Source organism: Staurois parvus, unplaced genomic scaffold (genome assembly GCF_062004578.1).
Source record: "Staurois parvus isolate SC_StPar_1 unplaced genomic scaffold, SC_StPar_1.0 ptg000140l, whole genome shotgun sequence".
NCBI lineage: Eukaryota > Metazoa > Chordata > Amphibia > Anura > Ranidae > Staurois > Staurois parvus.
Window position 1 is genome coordinate 1,352,116 of NW_028317936.1, and position 16,412 is coordinate 1,368,527.

Sequence of the window (16,412 nt, forward strand, 5' to 3'; positions counted from 1 at the left end):
TGTTGTGAGGGATTTGTCCATTGGTGGCTTCAATGAGTAGCAACACAACACAGTTTAATCACTTTGAAGAAGACCTTAAAGAAGAAGAGGAAAGAATGAGAAACCGGGACTAGTTGTAATTAGATAGTAAATCAGTTTTGCTTGCAGGCTGGTAATGTCAGTATTCTTGAATGTTTTTATTGGTCCTTGACCTTTTTTAACTTGTTACTGTGTGTCTTTATTACATTATTAAACAAAATAAAAGAAATCAGAAAGAGAAAATTCTCTGTTGTAGTGGGTGGCAGCAAACTCATGGATGCTAAACCCAAATAGAAGGTCAGAAATATCTCCACTGATCACCAAAGGTGGACAAAATACAGAATCCAGTGGCACCTACATTAGTGTTTTGGTTGAGAGGTTAATCTGCTCCCCAATCTTTAACTGTATGTCTTTATTACATGATCCAACTGAATGGAAATCAATTACAAAAAATTGACTATAAAGAAGAGAAAATATTTTGTTGATGGAAGGCAATCCACAAAAGCCATAACCAAATAGAAAAGTGAAGTGATGTCAGAAAAAAAGACCTAGTGGACCATTGAGTCTGCCCATTTTTTTTGGCAATGTCATGGTTTTTGTGAATGTTTTTATTGGTCTGGGACCTTTTTTTAACTTGTTACTGTATGTCTTTATTACATTATTAAACTAAATAAAAGAAATCAGAGCAAACATTTTGTTCTGATTAGTGGCAGGCAACCCATGGATGCCATACCCAAACAGAAAGTTGAAAATGTCTCCATTGATAGCACATGGAATCCAGCGACACCTACAGAAGCATATTGGTTGACAGGACAACCTCAACCTTTTTCATCTTGTAGCTGTATGTTTACAGTGCATTATTAAACTGAATAGAAATAATGTACAAACAAATGACTGTAAAGAAGAGAAATATTTTGCTGAAGTTGGTGGCATCAATCCACGAATGCCATACCCAAATACAAGGTCAGAAATATCTTCAATGATCACCAAGGATGGAAGCGTATTGTGAACAACACAAAGAATCCAGTGGCATCTACAGCAGTTTGTTTGTTGAGAGGACAACCTGCTCCCCAAAAGCCAGCTAAGAATTTGAAAAAGATGAAGAAGAAGAGCATACACAGCAGTGTGTTGATTGAGAGGATGATCTGCTTCCCAAAAGCCAGCTAGGTATTTAAAGAGGAAGATGAAGAAAAATAGTGTACACAGCAGCGTGTTTGTTGAGAGGATGACCTACTCCCCAAAAGCTGGAAAGAATGTGAAGAAAAGAAGACGAAGAAGAAGAGAGTACACAGCAGTGTACTGGTTGAGAGGATGACCTGCTCCCCAAAATCCAGCTAAGAATATGAAGAAGAAGAAGAATATGAAGAAGAAGAGTGTACACAGCAGCGTTTTTGTTGAGAGGATGACCTGCTCCCCAAAAGCCGAAAAGAATGTGAAGAAAAGAAGATGAAGAAGAAGAGTACACTCAGCAGTGTGTTGGTTGAGAGGATGGCCTGCTCTCAAAAAGCCGGCTAAGAATGAAAGAAGAAGACAAACAAGAAGAAGGTGAAGGAGAAGAAGACAAAGAAGTGCGTACACAGCAATATGTTGGTTTAGAGGACAACCTGCTCCCCAATCTTTTTTAACTTGTATGTCCTTAGTACATTATTAAGCTGAAAATAAATAATTTACCAAAAAAGACCATCAGGAAAAGAAAAAAAAATTGGTGAAGTTGATGGTAGGCAACCCGTGGATGTCATACCCAAATAGATGGCAAGAAACATCTCCACCAAATGCCAAAAGTGGAAGTGTATTGTGAACACCAAACAGAATCCAGAGACACCTACAGCACAGTGTTGGTTGAAAGGATGACCTGTTCCCGAAAGCCAACTAAGAATTAAAGAAGAAGACGAAGGAGAAGAAGAATGTGCACACAGCGTGTTGGTCAAGAGCATGACCTGTTCCCCAACCTTTTTTAACTTGCAACTGTATGTCTTTGTTAAATTATTAAACTAAATAAAAATAATGTAAAAAAAACAAAAAGAGGAGAAAATACTTTGCTGAAGTTGATGGCGGGCCACCTGTGGAACTGATACCCAAATAGAAGGCCAGAAGTATAACCACTAAGAACCAAAAATGGAAGCATATTATCAACAACACATGGAATCCAGCGGCACCTACAGCATTGTGTTGTTTGAGAAAATGATCTGCTCCCCAAACGCCTACTGAGAATTAAAGTAGAAGGCAAAGAATTAGAAGAAGAAGACAAAGAAGAAGGAAAAGAGGAAGATGAAGGAGATGAAGACGAAGAAGAAGACAAAGAAGTAAGAGAGAAAGAAGACAAAGAAGAAAGAAAGAAAGAAGAAAACAAAGAAGAAAGAGAGAAAGAAGAAGAAGACAAAGAAGAAAGAGAGAAAGAAGAAGAAGACAAAGAAGAAAGAGAGAAAGAAAGAAGAAAACAAAGAAGAAAGAGAGAAAGAAGAAGAAGACAAAGAAGAAAGAGAGAAAGAGAAGATGAAAAAGAAGAAAGAGAGAAAGAGAAGATGAAAAAGAAGAAAGAAGATGAAAAAGAAGAAAGAAGGAAGAGGGAAGAGGGAAGAAGGAAGAAGAAGAATGCATGCAGCAATATTTTGGGTGAGAGGACAACCTGATCACCAACCTTTTTTAACTTGTAACTGTATGTCTTTGTTACATTATTAAATTAAATAAAATAATGTACAAAAAAAGAGGAGAAAATACTTTTCTGAAGTTGATGGCAGGCCACCTGTGGAAACCATACCCAAGTAGAAGGCCAGAAGTATCACCACTAAGGACCAAAAGTGGAAGCATGTTCTGAACAACACATGGAATCCAGCATTGTGTTGGTTGAGAGGATGATCTGCTCCACAAAAGCCAACTAAGAAGATGAAGAAGACAAAGGAGAAGAACAATACAAAGAAGAAGACGACAAAGAAGGAGAAGAAGACAAAAAAGAAGGAGAAGACAAAAGAGAAGAAGGAGAAAAATAAGGAGGAGAAGAAGAAGAAAACAAAGGAGAAGAACAAGATGAAGAAGAAGGAGAGTAAGAAGAGGAAGGAGAAGAGAAAACAAAGAAGGAGAAGTACAAGACGAAGAAGAAGGTGAAGAAGAAGAAGACGACAACGAGGAAGATGAGGCAGAAGAAGAGAAAGAAGGAGAAGAAGACAAAAGAGAAGAAGAGGGAGAAAAAGAAGGAGAGGAAGGAGAAGAAAACAAAGAAGGAGAAGAACAAGACGAAGAAGAAGGAGAAGAGGAAGATGAAGGAGAAGCTGAAGAAAAAGAAAACAAAGAAGGAGAAGAACAAGACGAAGAAGAAGGAAAGGAAGAAGATGACAATGAAGAAGATGAGGCAGAAGAAGACAAAGAAGGAGAAGACAAAAGAGAAGGAGAAAAAGGAGAAGTAGAAGCAGAAGAAAACAAAGAAGGAGAAGAATAAGACGAAGAAGTAGGAGAAGAAGAAGATGAAGGAGAAGAAGATGAATAAAAAGAAAACAAAGAAGGAGAAGAACAAGACGAAGAAGAAGGAGAAGAAGAAGACAATGAAGGAGATGAGGCAGAAGTAGAAAAAAAAGGAGAAGACAAAAGAGAAGAAGGAGAAAAAGAAGGAGAAGAAGCAGAAAACAAAGAAGGAGAAGAACAAGACCAAGAAGAAGGAGAAGAAGAAGATGAAGGAGAAGAACAAGACAAAGACGAAGGAGAAGAAGAAAATGCAAGAGAAGAAGAAGAAAAAGACAAAGATGAGGAAGAAGAAGACACAGAAGAACAATGCACACAGAAATGTTTTGGCTGAGAGGACAACCTGCTCACCAACCTTTTTTAACATGTAACTGTATGTCTTTATTACATTATTAAACTAAATATAAATAATTTACAAAACAATTCCTATAAAGAAGAGAAGATACTTTGCTGATGTTGATGGCCATCAGTCCATGGATGCCATACTCAAATAGATGACAATTTCTAGTATTTATGAAATTTCCTTCACTTCTATGGAAATTGATTGGGAATTAAAGAATTCTTATGTATCCAAAAGAATAAAAAATATAATACAGCAATGATTGTGAGAAGCAATACAGCCCTTCGGAGATGGACTGGAGCCAAATTATCAGTCTTAAGAGCCCATCTCCAAATATCACCTTCCCCCCCCCCCCCCCCCCCCTACGCTGCGGTTTATTCCCGACATTCCTTTCTTGCTTCTAACCGAAGGAACAATATCAACGGAGACTTAAGCGTCAAAACTTTTCCCTGCTCTATAATTAGATATAAAATGATAACATTCCCCCAAAAAGCCTCCAGCAGGGAGAACGCTCAGACACAATGCATCCCATCGCCACCAATGGCCGCGGCTGGCGGGCACGCATATTTAAACCCACCGGAATTCTATAATTAAAACGCCGAGTTCTCCCTGTAAATACAATTGGAAAATTATCCGTAATTTCGAAAGCGAATCTCGGAACATCGAGTCCGCGTAACAAAAGTAAGAAGAAATAACATACCAGATTACACATTTTTTTTTTTTCGGTGAATTGTAATCTTTCCAAATTATCTTTAATTAGTGGGAATGTTTTGTTTTTTTTTTTCTTTTTTTTATATGAAGCGGAATGTAAATGCTTGTATGTTACTGAGCGCATTGTGTAATTCTATAATCCCTTCATTTTCACAACTTGATAATAGGGTAGGAGCTTCGGAAGGCAAGCTTTCTCTGAGGGTGGTCTTACGGTGTATTTTTATGCATCGTGCTTAAAGCTGGACTCCAGCCTCCGCCTTCAGTCTCACACAGTTGTATCGGCTCCTCTCCTCCTGGACTGAAATGGCTTGCTCTGATTTCACTGCACGTCTCATTTCCTGGCTCCAAGCATCATCTAGCCCTTTCCTCCCCAGCCTGACTGTCCCTGAGCTGCCCATTTCCTGGCTGGAGGACGTCCAGCACCATTTAGCACTTTCCTCCCCAGCCTCCATTTCCTGGCTGGAGGACGTCCAGCATCATTTAGCTCTTTCCTTTCCAGCCTGACTGTCCCTGGCCCCAGCCCCTTCTTTCATTGGATTTCAGTTCTGTCAATCCTGAAGACTCAGCATCACAAGTAGGCGATACCTAGGGTGGTCTGTATGCCTAAGAACCCCCCTACTCCTCCAGAATTATATCCACCCATCATTTGCATAGCTCCTCCCAAGAGCCTGCCCACTGCTTGCTTTAGGACGTCCAGCATAATTTAGAGCTTTCCTCCCCAGCCTGACTGTCCCTGAGCTGCCCATTTCCTGGCTGGAAGACGTCCAGCACCATTTAGCACTTTCCTCCCCAGCCTCCATTTCCTGGCTGGAGGACGTCCAGCATCATTTAGTCCCAGGGGTGGACTGACCATTTGAGCACTCAGGCAGTGCCCGAGGGCCCAGGGTCAGTAGGGGGCCCCATGAAATGCCTCTGGTACCTTTTATAGGCTTTTTTGGGTGTGCTTTGAGTGTGGGCAAGGACACAGGGGCCCCATGAGTTGTCAGTCCGCCCCTGTTTCGTACAGCATCATTTTAGTTCTTTCCTCCCCAGCCTGACTGTCCCTGGGCTGCCCATTTCCTGGCTGGAGGACGTCCAGCATCATTTAGCACTTTCCTCCATAGCCTGACTCTCCCTGAGCTGCCCATTTCCTGGCTGGAGGATGTCCAGCATCATTTAGTACTTTCCTCCCCAGCCTCCATTTCCTGGCTGGAGGACGTCCAGCATCATTTAGCCCTTTCCTTTCCAGTCTGACTGTCCCTGGCCCCAGCCCCTTCTTTCATTGGATTTCAGTTCTGTCAATCCTGAAGACTCAGCATCACAAGTAGGCGATACCTAGGGTGGTCTGTATGCCTAAGAACCCCACACTCCTCCAGAATGACATCCACCCATCATTTGCATAGATCCTCCCAAGAGCCTGCCCACTTCTTGCTTTAGGACTTCCAGCATAATTTGGCTATTTCCTCCCCAGCCTGACTGTCCCTGAGCTGCCCATTTCCTGGCTGGAGGACGTCCAGCATCATTTAGCCCTTTCCTTTCCAGTCTGACTGTCCCTGGCACCAGCTTCTTCATTCATTGGATTTCAGTTCTGTCAATCCTTAAGACTCAGCATCACAAGTAGGAGATACCTAGGGTGGTCTATATGCCTAAGAACCAGGGGCGGACTGACCATTTGGAAACTTGGGCACTGCCCGAGGGCCCGGGGTCAGTAGGGGGCCCCATGAGATGCCCCAGTACCTTTTTCATAGGCTTTTTTGAGTTTGGGCAAGGACACAGGGGCCCCATGATCCCCTATTGCCTGGGGGCCCCATGAGTTGTCAGTCCGCCCCTGCTATGAACCCCCCACTCCTCCAGAAGGACATCCACCCATCATTTGCATAGCTCCTCCCAAGATCCTGCCCACTGCTTGCATTAAGGCTGAGGGCTCTTTAGAGAAGTACCGAGGCAGACTGCTATGATGTTTTCAGGAAGCTATGCACAGCCCCTCCCACCAGCATTGATCTCCCTGCATTGCATAGAGAATCACAGAGACCATTTCCGTCCTTTATTTCTTAACCCAGCATCACTGGGCAGCCAATCTTTGTTCCCGATCATGATCCCACCGGCTCCCATTTAGGTGACCACTATAACACCCAATCACAGCAGTCACAATCTTTTGGTGCTTTTTAAAAGGACGTTGGGGCAGGCGGGAAGGGGTTAAAGAGTATCTAAACCAGCTTACCGTTCCTTAGATGTGGTGGCTGCATTCGTTTTCTTTTTTCAGACTTTTCCCCCATGGAAGAAAAATATATTTGAAATATATTTTTTAAATATTCTTCTCAAATATAGTGACATATACAGTTAGCTCCATATATATTTGGACACAGGAACGATTTCAGGTATTGACCAAAACATATTCAAGCTCTAGTTATATGATGGATATGGGCTGAAAGTGCACACTCTCAGGTTTAATTTGAGGGTAAGTACATCCAAATTGGAGGAACGGTTTAGGAATTACAGCTCTTAAGAGTAGCCACCCCCCCCCTTTTTTCATGGGACCAAAAGTAATTGGACAATTGAATCAAAAGCTGTTTCATGGCCAGGTGTGGGCTACTCCTTCATTATTTCTTCATCAATTAAGCAGGTAAAAGGTCTGGAGTTGATTCTAAGTGTGGGATGCAAGTGAAACAGGCCATTGTAAGGAATCATCAGAGAGATTGCATCAATATTAGGAGTGGCCAAATCAACAGTTTGGTACATTCTGAGGAAAGAAGAACACACTGGTGAGCTCAGCAACATAAAAAGGCATGGACGTCCATGTAAGACAACAGTGGTGGACAGGGGCGGACTGACCATTTGGAAACTCGGGCACTGCCCGAGGGGCCCGGGGTCAGTAGGGGGCCCCATGAGATGCCCCTGGTACCTTTTTCATAAGCTTTTTTGAGTTTGGGCAAGGACACAGGGGCCCCATGATCCCCTATTGCCCAGGGGCCCCATGAGTTGTCAGTCCGCCCCTGGTGGTGGATGATCGCAGGTTCCTCTCTATGGCAAAGAAAAACCCATTCACAACATCCAGACAAGTGAAGGACACTCTCCAGGAGGTGGGCGTATCATTGTCAAAGTCTACAATCAAGAGAAGACTTTACGAGAGCAAATACAGAGGGTTCACCACAAGGTGCAAACCATTCATAAGCCTGAAGAATAGAAAAGTCAGATTAGACTTTGCCAAAAAAAATCTAAAAAAGCCAGACCAGTTCTGGAAAAGCATTCTTTGGACAGATGAATCCAAGATGAATCTGTACCAGAATGATGGGAAGAAAAAAGTGTGGAGAAGGCTTGGAACAGCTCATGATCCAAAGCACACATCATCTGTAAAACATGGAGGCAGTGTGATGGCATGGGCATGCATGGCTTCCAGTGGCACTGGGTCATTGGTGTTTATTGATGATGTGACAGAAGACAGAAGCAGCCGGATGAATCTGCAATGTTTACAGATATACTGTCAGCCCAGATTCAGCCAAATGCAGCAAAGGTGATTGGACAGCGCTTCACAGTACAGATGGACAATGATCCAAAACACACTGCAAAAGCAACCCAGGAGCTTTTGAAGGAAAAGAAGTGGAATATTCTGCAATGGCCGAGTCAATCATCTGATCTCAACCCAAATGAGCATGAATTTCACTTGCTGAAGGAAAAACTAAAGGCAGAAAGACACACAAAGAACTGAAGACAGCTGCAGTTAGAGCCTGGCAAAGCATCAGAAAGGAGGAAACCCAGTCTTTGGTCATGTCCATGGGTTCCAGACTTCAGGCAAAGCATCAGAAAGGAGGAAACCCAGTCTTTGGTCATGAACAAGGGTTCCAGACTTCAGGCAAAGGAAAAGAAAGGAGGAAACCCAGTCTTGGGTAATGTCCATGGGTTCTAGACTTCAGGCACAGCATTAGAAAGGAGGAAAGCCAGTCTTTGGTAATGTCCATGAGTTCCAGACTTGAGGCAAAGCATCAGAAAGGAGGAAACCCAGTCTTGGGTAATGTCCATGGGTTCCAGACTTCAGACAGTCATTGCCAGTAAAGGATTCTCAACAAGATATTAAAAATGAACATTTTATTTATGATTATATTCAATTGTCCAATTACGTTTGCTCCCTTGAAAAAAAAGGGGGGGGGGTGGCTACTCTAAACAGCTGTAATTCCTAAACCCTTCCTCCAATTCGGATTGTGTCCAAATATATATGGCCCTAACTGTATTTGAAATGCTACAATTTTGGCCGAATTCAATATATTTCAAAATATATGTCAATAAATATATATATATATATACTTTATGTTGAAATGCATTTTTGTTACAAAATATATGAAAAATATTTTAAAAAATACATTTCAAATATACTATATGTCTTTAAAAATCTGAAGATTATATTTAAAAATATATTTTTTTTTAAATATATTCTTCAGATTTTTTTTAAACAAATAAAAGTCATTTTAACCTACATTTTGACATATTTGTAAATGCATTCCAAAAATGTAGATTTGTATTTTTAAAGACATACGATATATTTGAAATGTATTTTTAAAAATATTTTTCATATATTTTGTAATAAAAAACGCATTTCCACATAAAGTATATATAATATTTTTCATAGGCGCTGCGCAAACTGTTTGCACTCTATAAATCCTGTATAATAATAATAATAATATATTTTGTAATAAAAACGCATTTCAACATAATATATATATTATATATATATATATATATACTGTATATATATATATATATTTATTGAAATGTATTTTGAAATATATTGAATATGACCAAAATTGTAGCATTTCAAATATATGTCAATATATTTGGGAAGAATATTTTTTAAATATATTTCAAATATATTTTCCTTCCATATGGGTTGTTTCACCTGGTGATCCTGCCAGCTAACCCACTTTCTGTCCTAGGGTGACAACGCTCACTCACCCTACTCTATCAGGACAACAGAAACCTCCCCCTCTCCTCTATACCATAGATGGGTGGCTGCGTTTGTTTTTTTCTCCTTTATTTTGTACCTGGGGAATCCTTAATAACAAATTTCTTGTTCCTGAGTGACTACACTCACTCATCCACTATATTTATGGAGGGAGCCGTGGTCACCCAGGCTGGACTACAAACATTTCTGCCTTTGTTCATCTCCATTACAGTTTACAGAAGAAAGATGACATTGATTTTTGCTTCTTGTTCACCTCAGGAGAAGTGACAAGGATGCAGCATTTCTGGCAGGATCAACAACAGGTACTTTCTGAACATGCCGCTAGCTTGAAAGAAAAGAAAACTATTGCAGCCACCACATTTAAGGCATGCTATGCTGAAATATATTCAAATTTTGTTCTTGGGTTTAGTTTTACTGTGGAAGCTGTGCCCCAAAAAATGAATGGCCACCAGTATTGCCTTGCGCCCCTGTGCAGCTGATCTTTCTGCCATTAGTGGCTTACCATGCCTTTTGTCTCCATGTTGGATTGGCCATGTTGGTAGAGGCAGGGCTTTGCTTCCTTATATCGGAACCTCCAGCAAGGAGAACCAAATCTCACTCCAAATCTCCTGGAATGAGCAGTCAGAGGCAGCAGCTCCTAGGACTTTGCTTCCTTATGTCGGAACCTCCAGCAAGGAGAACCAAATCTCACTCCAAATCTCCTGGAATGAGCAGTCAGAGACAGCAGCTCCTAGGGCTTTGCTTCCTTATGTCGGAAACCTCCAGCAAGGAGAACCAAATCTCACTCCAAATCTCCTGGAATGAGCAGTCAGAGGCAGCAGCTCCTAGGGCTTTGCTTCCTTATGTCGGAACCTCCAGCAAGGAGAACCAAATCTCACTCCAAATCTCCTGGAATGAGCAGTCAGAGGCAGCAGCTCCTAGGGCTTTGCTTCCTTATGTCGGAACCTCCAGCAAGGAGAACCAAATCTCACTCCAAATCTCCTGGGATGAGCAGTCAGAGGCAGTAGTTCCTTAGATGATCTCATTCTACAGATATCCAGCTATGAGCATACAGAACGGATTTTCTTAGGCACAGGTCCAGAGAATTAATAAAGTAGAAGCAGGGAGCTCCTTGCACTGCAGATCCTCAGGTGCAGCTTCATCTCCAGCAAGGAGAACAATGAGCAGAACAGTAGTGAAGTCACCAAATCTCATTCAAAATCTCCTTAGGCTAGCAGTCAGAGGCAGCAGTGCCTTAGATGATTTTACACTGCAGATATTCAGCTATGAGTCTACAGAACATTTGTGCCTAGATGTGCCCACATTTCAGGAAGTGCACTCCTATTTTTCAGGAGGAATTTAACCATTTGCCGACTGCCCATAGCAGATATACTGCTTCAGGGTGGCTGGGCTGTGCAAAATCATGTATATAAACGTTAACTTACTGCACTTCCTGGTCGTGGGTGCATGCATGCTGGCTAGTGGATGATATCTATCTACTGTATATATATATATATATATATACATACACACACTATATTGCCAAAAGTATTGCCCCCCCCCTTCCAAATCATGTGATTCAGGGGTTCCAATCCCCTCCATGGCCACAGGTGTGTAAAATCAAGCCCCTAGGCATGCAGACTGCTTCTACAAACATTGGTGAAAGAATGGGTCGCTCTCAGGAGCTCAGTGACTCCAAGCGTGGTCCCGTGATAGGTTGTCACCTGTGCAATAAGTCCATCCGTGACATTTCCTGGCTACTAAATATTCCACGCTCAACTGTTAGTGGGATTATAACAAAGTGGAAGCAACTGGGAACAACAGCAACTCAGCCACCAAGTGGTAGGCCACGTCACATGACAGAGCTGGGTCAGCGCATGCACAGTGCGCAGAAGTCGCCTACTGTCTGCAGAGTCAATAGCTAAAGACCTTCAAACTTGGTGTGGCCTTCAGATTAGCCCAACAACAGTGCGTAGAGAGCTTCATGGAATGGGTTTCCATGGCTGAGCAGCTGCATCCAAGCCTTAAATCACCAAGTGCAATGCAAAGCATCGGATGCCGTGGTGTAAAGCACGCTGCCACTGAACTCTAGAGCAGTGGAGATGTTTTCTCTGGAGTGACAAATCACACTTTTCTGTCTGGCAATGCGATGGACGTGTCTGGGTTTGGGGGTGGCCAGGAGAACGGTACTTGCCTGACTGACAAGTGTAAAGTTTGGTGGAGGGGGGATTATGGTGTGGGGTTGTTTTTCAGGGGTTGGGCTTGGCCCCCTAGTTCCAGAGAAGGGAACTCTTAAGGCGACATTTTGGACAATTTCATGCCCCCAACTTTGTGGGAAGAGTTTGGGGATGGCCCCTTCCTGTTCCAACATGACTGCGTACCAGTGCACAAAGCAAGGTCCATAAAGACATGGAGGAGCCAGTTTGGGGTGGAGGAACTTGACTGGCCTGCACAGAGTCCTGACCATAATCAGGTGAACGTACTGAAAAAAAAAAGCATGAATAAAAGAAAATGAATGCAGCCATCACCTCTAAGGACTGGTAAGCCACAATATATAACATTATTGTTAAAGAGATTAGATCTGATTTAAGCTTCTTCTGCTTGTCTGTTATATTACAGTTTCAGTAAACTTCTCAAGCCAAACTTTTATTTTTTTTAATGCAACAGTGCCACCAAGTGGAAAAATACAATAACTGCAAGTTATCTTTAAAAAAAAAAAAAAAAAAATAATGATAAAAAAATAATATTCATAATAATAAGAAATGTTCTGTAATTACCAGAAATAGTGCACAGAAGTTTTGTGAGGTTTATATACAAATAATAAATACAATTAATAAATAATAACAATAATAATAAATAATATTCATAATAGCAAGAAATGTTCTGTAATTACCAGAAATAGTGCACAGAAGTTTTGTGAGGTTTATGTACTTAAATAATAAATACAATTAATAAATAATAATACTATATAATTATCATAATAATAAATGTTCTGTAAATACCAGAAATAGTGCACAGAAGTTCTGTGAGGTTAATATACTTAAATAAAAAATAATAATAAGAAGAAGAAATAATATTCAGAATAATAATAACTGTTCTGTAAATACCAGAAATAGCGCACAGAAGTTCTGAGGTTTATATACTTAAATAAATTAAATAAATAAATAATAATAATACTAAATAATATTCATAATAATAAGAAATGTTCTGTAATTACCAGAAATAGTGCGCAGAAGTTTTGTGAGGTTTATATACTAAAATAATAAATAAAATAAATAAATGAATAATAATAATACGAAATAATATTCATAACAATAAGAAATGTTCTGTAATTGCCAGAAACAGTGTGCAGAAGTTTTGTGAGGTTTATATACTTAAATAATAAATAAAATAAATTATTAATAATAATAATAATAATAATAATAATAATAATACTAAATAATATTCATAATAATAAGAAATGTTTTGTAATTACCAGAAACAGTGTGCAGATGTTTTGTGAGGTTTATAAACTTAAATAATAAATAAAATAAATTATTATTAATAATAATAATAATAATAATAATAATAATAATAATAGTAATAATACTAAATAATATTCATAATAAGAAGAAATGTTCTGTAATTACCAGAAACAGTGTGCAGAAGTTTTATGAGGTTTATATACTTAAATAATAAATAAAATAAATTAATAATACTAATACTAAATAATATTCATAATAATAAGAAATGTTCTGTAATTACCAGAAACAGTGTGCAGATGTTTTGTGAGGTTTATATACTTAAATAATAAATAAAATAAATTATTAATAATAATAATAATAATAATAATAATAATAATAATAATACTAAATAATATTCATAATAATAAGAAATGTTCTGTAATTACCAGAAATAGTGCGCAGAAGTTTTGTGAGGTTTATATACTTAAATAATAAATAAAATAAATAAATGAATAATAATAATAAGAAATAATATTCATAACAATAAGAAATGTTCTGTAAATACCAGAAATAGTGCACAGAAATTTTGTGAGGTTTATATACTTAAATAATAAATAAAATATATAAATTAATAATAATAATACTAAATAATATTCATAATAATAACACATGTTCTGTTATTACCAGAAACAGTGTGCAGACATTTTGTGAGGTTTATATACTTAAATAATAAATAAAATAAATAAATTAATAATAATAATACTAAATAATATTCATAATAATAAGAAATGTTCTGTAATTGCCAGAAACAGTGTGCAGAAGTTTTGTGAGGTTTATATACTTAAATTATAAATAAAATAAATTAATTAATAATAATAATACTAAATAATATTCATAATAATAAGAAATGTTCTGTAATTACCAGAAACAGTGTGCAGATGTTTTGTGAGGTTTATATACTTAAATAATATTTAAAATAAATTATTAATAATAATAATAATAATAATAATAATAATAATACTAAATAATATTCATAATAAGAAATGTTCTGTAATTACCAGAAACAGTGTGCAGATGTTTTGTGAGGTTTATATACTTAAATAATAAATAAAATAAATAAATTATTAATAATAATAATAATAATAATAATAATACTAAATAATATTCATAATAATAAGAAATGTTCTGTAATTACCAGAAACAGTGTGCAGATGTTTTGTGAGGTTTATATACTTAAATAATATTTAAAATAAATTATTAATAATAATAATAATAATAATAATAATACTAAATAATATTCATAATAAGAAATGTTCTGTAATTACCAGAAACAGTGTGCAGATGTTTTGTGAGGTTTATATACTTAAATAATAAATAAAATAAATAAATTATTATTAATAATAATAATACTAAATAATATTCATAATAATAAGAAATGTTCTGTAATTGCCAGAAACAGTGTGCAGAAGTTTTGTGAGGTTTATATACTTAAATAATAAATAAAATAAATAAATTAATAATAATAATAATAATACTAAATAATATTCATAATACTAAGAAATGTTCTGTAATTAGCAGAAACAGTGTGCAGAAGTTTTGTGAGGTTTATATACTTAAATAATAAATAAAATAAATTATTATTATTAATAATAATAATAATAATAATAATAATAATAAATAATATTCATAATAATAAGAAATGTTTTGTAATTACCAGAAACAGTGTGCAGATGTTTTGTGAGGTTTATATACTTAAATAATAAATGCAATTAATAAATAATAATAAGTCCTCTCTGTTGGAGGGACTGCGGGCAGGTTGGGAATCTGTATCCTATTTTTTGGGCCCGCAATAACCTAATAAGCTTTTGGAAGGCAATTTTTAGATCCCTAGCTGATATCATAGGCGTCATCATCCAGCCCAACCCAGCATTGGAAATCTACAAATAAATTAAATACCCTCCCCCCCCCCCCACACTTCGAACTGTAGTTAATCATATTCTCTTAGCAGCCAGAAACATCATAGTTAAACGTTGGAAGGCCTCCCTAGCTCCCAATGTGATGGAAGTGATTGCAGATGGAAAACCTTTGGAATGGAACCCGTAGGCGGACTGGTGTAGCAGACACCATACCAATCTTTAATGCTGTTTATTGATATTTATTGATCCTGTGATGTTGGGGTAACAACTCTTTATGTGTACGTGGAACACTGACCTCTTTCTTTTTCTCTCTCTTTTTTATTCTATTTTTTTTCGTTCTTTTATTGCCCTGCGGGTAGGAATGCCTTTTATGGATTGTCGTGTTTTGTTGATGCTCAGACCTTCCATGTGCTATTTTTGAAAACTCCAAAAAAAATTGGTTGATAAAATAAATAAATAAATAAAAACATGAAATAGTATTAATATTAAACAAAAAAAAAATAGTGTCAAATTATTTTTTACAGACACTATGTGGGGACTGGGTGAACATAGCCACCCAGGACTTTATTTGAAAAGAAGTGCCTGCGCAGTCCCAAGACGCGCGGAGGGATATCAGGGTTGTACGTTCTATTTACTAGCCAATGCAGCAAGCCTTCCTACCAGACGTCAATGGGAGTTTGACTTGGGGGCAAAGGCGGACTGACAACTCATGGGGCCCCCGGGCAATAGGGGATAATGGGGCCCCTGTGTCCTTGCCCAAACTCAAAAAAGCCTATGAAATAGGTGCCAGGGGCATCTCATGGGGCCCCCTACTGACCCCGGGCCCTCGGGCAGTGCCCGAGTTTCCAAATGGTCAGTCCGCCCCTGCTTGGGGGAGACTGTAGTGTGGGTACAATGATCAATAGACGTGTGCGGTTCGTTTTGTTCTGAATTTGAATTTGGACAAATTTTTCGCTATTCGGACCTTCGGATGTCTCAGAATTTCCAAATTACAATAGTAACGAATCAGAAATAACAAACTGAAATTCGATTTCGAATCGCATTAGAATTGAATTCAAATCAAATTTGAATTGATTTTGAATATGAAAAGAATAGAATAGAACATAAAAGATTAGAGTTGAACAGATTAGAATAGAATATAAAAGAATAGAATAGACAATAAAATAATAGAATTGATTAGAATGTAAAATAATAGAATAGATAATAAAAGAATAGAATTGAATATAATATAAAATATTAGAATAGATTATAATAGAATATAAAATAATATAAAATAATAGGATATAAAATAATAGATTAGATAAAATAGAATAGAATAAAAAAAATAGAAAAGAATAAAAAAGAATATACCTGTCTTCCACAATCTGAATTCCAAACAGAATAATTTTGAATTCCAACAGAATAGATTAGAATAGAATATAAAAGAATAGAATAAACAATAAAAGAATAGAACTGAATAGAATATAAAAGAATAGACTATAAAAGAATAGATTACAATAGAATATAAAATAATAGAATAGAATATAAAAGTATAGAATATACTAGTAAAGAATGCAATAGAAAAGAATAAAATAGAATATAACTGTCTTTTAAAATCTGAATTCCAAATAGAATAAAAA